The sequence below is a fragment of the Penaeus vannamei genome, chromosome 39 (assembly GCF_042767895.1).
Source record: "Penaeus vannamei isolate JL-2024 chromosome 39, ASM4276789v1, whole genome shotgun sequence".
Classification (NCBI taxonomy): domain Eukaryota; kingdom Metazoa; phylum Arthropoda; class Malacostraca; order Decapoda; family Penaeidae; genus Penaeus; species Penaeus vannamei.
Genome location: NC_091587.1, coordinates 744,904 through 752,403, shown reverse-complemented (window position 1 = coordinate 752,403; position 7,500 = coordinate 744,904). Strand labels below are relative to the sequence as shown.

At 55.2% G+C, this 7,500-nt stretch overlaps 1 protein-coding gene across 8 annotated transcripts in view; it reads left to right on the top strand.

Annotated features, from left to right (window-relative positions):
• The window catches only part of drn (doctor no), a 120,177-nt gene that overhangs the window by 66,818 nt on the left and 45,859 nt on the right, over positions 1-7,500 (top strand). For 2 of the 8 annotated variants that reach the window (XM_070117134.1, XM_070117138.1), the window contains exon 1: positions 1-304. This exon is cut by the window's left edge. The exons of 5 other annotated variants lie outside the window; for them this stretch is intronic. The gene's annotated coding sequence lies outside the window, so the exon portion shown is untranslated. Of the gene's footprint in view, positions 305-1,596; positions 1,660-7,500 lie in introns of those variants that run through there. One more of the 8 variants, XM_070117136.1, reaches the window with a different exon arrangement.

Here is a 7,500-nt window from a genome sequence, read left to right as displayed (position 1 = left end):
CGGAGAACAAACAATCAGCTGATCCGCTTAGAGTGTTGACTGGGCAGGTGTGGAGGGGAGCGGGGTGCTCCAGCTGCTTTCGCCTGCCCCCCCCTGATCATGAATGCCAGCGCCCCTCCTTGATAGCCCTTCCATCCATCCCTCGCTCGGCCGAACCGCACCTGCCTTTCCCTAGTGTGGACAGGCCCTCTTGTGGCTTCAGTGTCTGCTTGTGAGCGAGACCGAATGTAGGATTATAGCGCCTGGATCATATTTAAAAGCAAGATCGTCGGACACATGATGCGTGTGATTATCCAAAACGTCCGTGAGTAAAACACATGTTGCCAGCGTCACCTGTCGTCCATCCCCATTCAGCTCTGTAATTCAGTTTCTGGAAAGATGGACGAGTGCTAGTTCCTATAGTGACGAGTGCAGTGTCAAGAGAGCGATGGACAGTGAGCAATTGGATTTCTTTCTTTCTTTTGAGTGTGTGAGTGTACTGAAGTGACATGCCTTCGGGTGTGACCCATTGACAAGATGTGTTGCAAGTGGATCAGACGAGGATCTGAGGCGAACGTATGGAGGTTCCTCTTGTTTACTGGTTTGTCATGTCCAATTAACACATCTGGACGCGAGCCAGGCAGGACCAGTCGCCAGCGAGGGCTTTAAAAACGCGCTCACAGCCCCGTAATGTCGGGAGGCCAGCTGGCACGCGGGGACAATGCGTGTTGGGGTTGTATGGAGCCTCCTCATGGGGTTTAAGAGACAGATTGGAGCCCCAGCTGGTGCGCAGGGGAATACACACGAAGTCAGCTGGTGCTTAGTGCGAATCTCGGAAGCTAGATGGTAGTGTAGTGGAACGTTTAGATGGTGTTTGATTGATTTACTAACACTGGCTTGATTGCCAAACGGTGGCGATCAGCTGATAAGTAGGGCACCTCCCAAAGTCACCTCGAGTGTCTTGCAGAAAACGGGTAAACAAGAGGCAGTGCTGAGCAAGGCCTCTTTATTAAATCGGAAAATATCCTCACACGAAGAACGAAAACGTAAAATGGAATGCATTTAGTTTTGTGGAAAAATCACATGGAATGGAAGATGGTAGTTTTTATTTTTATTTCCCTTTTTTGGTGTTTTTGTTTTGCGTCATTGGATGAAACGGACTTGTGATGGCTTTAAAAGTGTCCCTTTTTTGGTGTGCTGTTCATGCAGAGGTGAAAAGGTCATCTGATATTTACAAATGAATGCACAACACAGCATAAGTGATTGCGGTTTCCATAATGGGAAGACCTTAGGCCAGGGTCGCTTTTCGTATTCAGTCGTCGCCACTATTATTGTTACGGGAGTTGTGGGAAGGCCTGTTGTGTCCCGGATGTTTTTGTGTCGATTGTGGGAACGGGAGAGACGCTTCAGGTGTAATGGCTGAAATTTTTTATCAAACCTTGTGGGAAGTGGGCAGGGGGGAGGGGGGGCCGGAGACGGGGGGGGGGGACCCTGGCGTGCGAGTCTTCTCGTTGAAAAAAGTAAAAAAAAGGCTCGTGTGATTTTAAGATATGGGTCGTCCTCGGAATTTCCGTGGTGGTGCCAGCGTGTTCGACTCGTTTCTCTTTACTTCACAAGGAAAGGGAACGGAGAACTATGTGGCTTATAACGTTTGGTTGTGACGCTATATAAATGCCAAATGTAAGTATGTGGTAATTTACGTTCCTACATAACATAAGCACACACACACCTACTCACTCACTCACGCACTCATTCACTCACTCACGCACTCACTGACTCACTCACTCATTTTCAGTTACTCATTAACACGCTCACTCACTCACTCATTTTCAGTTACTCATTAACCCGCTCACTCACTCACTCATTTTCAGTTACTCATTAACACGCTCACTCACTCACTTTCTCATATGTGTATGTAGTTTTGCATTTTTATATGTTTGTATGGTTATGTTTTAAGCCAAACACATCTGCACACAAACACTTGTCGGGAGGCGAAAGGGACACCGTTGTTCGGAACTAGTAGGAGGAGCGTGGGCGTGGGTGTGACGTGTATGGGCGGATGTGGGCGTCGGCGGATGTAATAAGAAAAGCGGATTAACTTTAGTTCCTCTCTTGTTTACCAAAAGGTGTAAATTGGATATTTGCAGTGAGGCTGTGGAGATGTGCGTTCCCGTTTGTTGTATCTCGCTGGTGTGTGTGTGTAGGAACGCGTCCTTGAAAGGGGGGGAGGGAGGGGGGGGATGGGATGGTGGGTGTGAATACACTTTGTTTTATTCGCTTCGGTTTTTGGGACAGAAGTGTATGTTTGTGTGATGAAGAGAGTGCTGTTGTATTAAAGAGAGAGAATTACTTGTTGACTGTCTGGTTGCAATGCCGCTGCTTCCTATACCTGTTAAAGGAATGTGTTCAAAGGGTTGGGTTTCTTTACCTTTGGCGGTTTATGACGCACATGGCGAAGGGGAGGACAGCAGGATTGCGATAGGTGTGGGTCCGAGTGGGATCGTGTGCGTGGATGCATATTTGCTCGTAAACAAAGGATAGATGGGTAGATAGATAAGTATTGATGGACGTGCGATGAATCAACGTGCCGTAACTGGAAAGGCTAACTTTGTTGGGATTAGGAGACTAAAAGGTTAGTTGCGCCATAATCACCCTTATGTCAGAGCCACCACAGTGGTTGAAATAATAGCTAACGATTCCGGCATGGTGGCACAGAGACGGAAAGGCCGTTCCTACCAAAACGAAAAGTGTTCGGTCATGCTAAACCTGTCCTTGCGTTTGGAGGCCGGGGTGTAAAGGGGCAGGGCGCTTATTCGCACATGCACTCCCTCAAGGTCATTGTTTACATTTGCGGAAACGTAAAAAGCTGAAGGAAAAAATCATGAATGATTGCGAGGATGCGTATTAGGAGCGGCAGCGGGTCTCATTGCAGGGCGTGATGAATGGCTCATATTAATGCGGCAGGACTTTCATTGGCTGGTCCGGTTGCGCCCAGCTTCCCTGGGTGACAGTGTAAACAGCGAAGCCTTGGCCTGAAGGTCGCCACGAATGCGTCTCCTCGCACGCCGCCCTTCGTGAGGCCTTCGCCCTTTGCTGCCTCATACCGACGCGGAGCCTTGCCGAAGCAGACGCGGCGCCGGTCGAACTTCCGAGAACTCTGGAGAAGAGAGTTGTTTCTCTTGTTTTCCTTACCTTGCAGGCGACCATGTGGCTTATAGCATATTTCCATTCTTCGTGCGTTGCGGGCGGTCTGACATTATCCGGTGTCGTTCAGATGCCAGAAGGAGGAAGGGTCTTGCCAAGGAAGCAGATATATTGTGGAGAAGGATCTGGCGAACAGCTTGTTGCAGCCAGTTCACCCTGACGCAGGGAGGCGCCCGGGCAGCCAGCGAGCAGACTCCTGGGCCTTCGGGTGTGACTGGGATGTGACGCTCTTGATGTGCTGTGTGGGAACCGAGGATGTCAGAGCTGCCATGACGTGCTGGCCTTGAGCTGGTTTTGTGGCCTTGAGGTGCTGCCGAGCCACTCTTTGCTTATTGCATTAAAAATATCAAGTGCTGTTACGCTTCGCCCGGGCAAAGATCAGGGATCAGATAGATTGTAGCACGTTGCAGGTAGACGCTGCCGCTTTTTGTCTAGTCATTTTTGCACAGTTGTGTATTTAGTGCACAGTGAAATGTCATGTTCGTAGACGTCGTGGACGAATAATTTCTTTGTCCTAAGGTCGTTTAACTCCGGCACAGTCAACGTCACAGCGCCACGCCCTGCAGCCCGATGGTCAGCGGCAACGTGGGGGCAGCCGGCGTCGTGGAGTCGCATGCGAACTCTCATTATATTCATCCGATCCTCAAAAAATGTTCTCCGGGTTATATAAAAGCAGCGCAGTGTACATGCTGTCATTTTCGGGCCGTGAATCACCGATAAAGATTTTGCACATTCGTACACAATAAGTCGTTCTCCTTCGGAATGAGGGTTGAGTGTCAGCGTTAGTTGGCGCATTTTCAGGGGTCCCTGGGCGGTGGTCCTGCCCGACGCCCTCCCCGCCCGGCCGGAGGGGCGCCCTCGCTCCCGGGGCTGGCGGAGGGAGGGGGGCGCGCGCCGTTTCAGGGGAATGTTAAAGGACGAGCGGAGGCGCTGTCCTTGGGGGCGAGGGAGGACAGGCCGGAAAAGTCGGCGTAGGGGAGGGGCGGCTGTGCGTCGAGTGCGGTCGTGGGCGGGGGAAGTGGAGCAGGTTTTCCTAGCTTTAACGGTTCGCGATATCTAGTTTAACGGTTTAGTGATCTGTTGGGCGAGACTCGGCGACGCAGGGGCTTGGGAAGGAAGGAAACCATGGCGCTTCCGCACGAACAGACAGGCTCGGCCGCATGTGCATGAAGAAACGATCGTGCAGGGGGGGGGGGGGGAGAGTGGTCTTCGGGCTGCCATTCGCCGGCAACCTTGGCTCGGGAGATCTGCCTCGCTCCGTGACGCTGACGGGACCGGTGCCCTCTCGTGGGGCGCAGGAATTTTGGCAATGCTGGTATTTGTTAATTTAAGCTTGAGTTCAAACCTCATAGGGTTGGGTTTGATGGCTCATGAAATGCGCGAGTGTCGAACACGTCTCCTCGTGCCCCCGCCCCTTGCCTTCGTCGCCTCCTCGCCCCGAGTGGGCAACAAGGGGCGATGCTCTCAGCTGTTACCCTCCTGTAAGAGGCACCTTTAAGTTACGATCGTGTTGGTGGCGGATGCCTTCCCCTCCCCCTCCCTCCCTCCCTCCCTCCCTCCCTCCCTCCCTGGCCTCCCTCCCTCCCTCCCTCCCTCCCTCCCTCCCTCCCTCCCTCCCTCCCCGGCCTCCCTCCCCGGCCTCTCTCCATAACACGGTCGCAGCGCCATGCACCTGCCACGTCCTTCCTGCCGTGTAATTTCATCATTGTCTGGTCATGTGAGCCTCAGCTGATCGGTCCCATACGCTCTCGGCGACGATCATTTTCGTGACGTGGAGAGGACTCAGGCGAGGGACTGGGACTGGGAAAGGACTCAGGGTGGGGGGGGGGAAGAGGATCGTCCCCTATCTCCCTATACCTTCTCTCTTTTTCTTTCTCTTTCTCTCTTTCTCTCTCTTTCTCTTTCTCTTTCTCTTTCTCTTTCTCCTTCTCTTTCTATCTCTCTCTCTCTCTCTCTCGCTCTCTTTCTCTATCTCTCTCTCTCTCTTTCTCTCTCTCTTTCTCTTTCTCTTTCTCTTTTTCGCTCTCTCTCTCTTTCTAACTCTCTCTTTCTATCTCGATCTCTCGATCGCTCTCATACGCTCTATCTCTCTCTCTTTCGCTCGCTCTCTTGCTCTCTCTCTCTCTCTCTCTTTCGCTCTCTCTCTCTCTCTCTCTCTCTCTCTTCTCTCTCACTCTCTCTTCTCTCTCATCTCTCTCTCTCTCTCTCTCTCTCTCTCTCTCTCTCCCTCTCTGTCTCTCTCTGTCTCTCTCTCCCTCCCTCCCTCCTCTCTTTTCTCTTCTCCCCTGTCCCCCTCCCTTTTCCTTTCCATATCTCTCCCTCCCTCACTTCCAGCATTTTTGTGAAAGCGCCTTTGCCATATTCTTGTCTTTTTGCCCTTTATGTTTCTGAATAACGCCCCCGCTTGCGCTTGAAGCGGAGGCGAGCGGAGCAGCGAGGGGGAAGTAAGGAAGGCGCCGAGCCCCCCTCCCCCCCTCCCTCCTCTCCCCTCTCCCCCCCGTCCACGTGCAGTGGCTCGGCCGTGACCCAGGCACCACTGTTACCAACCTACTTCATACTTCTTGACCATCACTTTGCGTTCACCTTTCGAGGTTCGAACGCCCGCGGTTCTGGTAATGTTTGCAGTCGCAGATTCCGACGTGCCCCCCGTGGCCGCGAGGGAGCGTGGACAGCAAGTGATTGGACGGGGGCGGGGGGAGGGGGGGGCGATATCCCCAACCCCGTGAAAGCCAATGCTTATGAACTCCTGATTGATGGAAGATCATATCACTCCTCTGGTTCTTCCTGTCGGGTCCGGGCTGCGCTCGCTGATAGCATGGAAGCGCAGGATAACTTGACTCCTTCCCACGCCCGTGCAGGCGCCAGAGGTCGCAGATCTATAACAAGATGTCTGGAGTTCGCGGCACGGCTCTCGCCTGGCGCTCGCTCGGAGGTCGCATGGGCAGCGCGAAGCATTTCCGAGGCTCTGCTCCGGCCGGCTGCGAGTGCCCGGCAGCGGCAGGAGGCTTCAGGGGCTTCGAGCCAGGCCCCCCTCGCCGGAGGACGAGCGCCGGGCCCAAGCTGCTCGGCGGACGAGGTACCTGCCTGCCTAGGCGCGGGGAGGTCGCCCCGGCGTGACGCATGTCCTGCACTCCCGGAAATGTATGGCTTCGCGCCCCTCGCCGGCGGTCGCGTCGCCTCCTCGAGCGGCACGAAGGTCGCGCCAAGCAGCCCGCCTCTCCTCAGGGCGACGCTGGCGAGGGCGCTGACAGGGACGGTCGTGCGTGCAAATGCTCGCTGTTCTCGACTTGTCCAGCCTACCTTCGCTATTTCCTCCCCTCCCCGTCCCCTCTCTCTCCCCCCTCCCTCCCGCCCTCCCTCCCTCCCTCCCTCGATACCGCCCGGGATATCAGGCGAAGCGTCTTTTTTCTTTTGCATAGCCATGGTAGTCTTGATAGTCAGCAGCACCAGTCCTGTCCCTTCCCCCCCTCCCCTCCCCCTCCCGCCTCTTGCGCCACCGGCTAACACTTGTGGGAAAGTTTTAATCTGCGATGATTGCGGCGGCGGAGCAAATACAGATATTGGGAGCTTATTTCAGGAATTCGCCCTGGTACCGAGAAGAGTCGACCTGGCGGAGGGAGTCGGAGCCCAGCGGGGCCTGTAGGAAGCGGCCTCACCAAGAGGTAGTCCGGGGGAAGAGGCAGCTGCAGGCCGGCCACCGCGGCCTCGTGTTTCAGCGTGGCGGCGTAATGATCTTTTCTCGGGGTAGGATTGAGGAAACGCTCGCCCTGACGATCGACAGTAACGACCAATTGATGACCTGCAAACTGTATCGATTCGTAAGGTCACGGCTTGGAGAGAAGCCAGCCGTCCCCCTCTCCTCGGGTGCTGCTCCCCGCCCCTACACCTCTCTCTCCCCCTCCCCCGGGGCTCCCCTCCCCGGTCCTCTCTATATTGCCCCCAGCTGGGCTCAAGAGGAGGTACGTGCCGGTTAGCCGCCTCTCAAGGACTGAGGGCTTTTAAATGAATGATTATACGACCTCGGCCGGGGGGTGGGGAGGGGAGGGGAGGGGGGGGAGGGGGGGCGGCAGGGCACGGTCGCGGGATGTCCTCCTGCAGATCGGCCGGGTTTCGCGCCGGGACGAGTTCGGGTTTTTGGTCCGCGGCGAAAACAGGCGTGCAGGGTGCCGCCGCCCTCGTCCGTGGGTCGACGCGGGTGCTGGTGTCCGCGCGCGCCGCTCGGCCGGGGCTGACTGCGGCTGCGAGGGATGACGACGGCCTCGGCCCCCGTTATCGCCCGTGCCATCGCCAGGAGAGGGGGCTGGAATGTTGGAATGA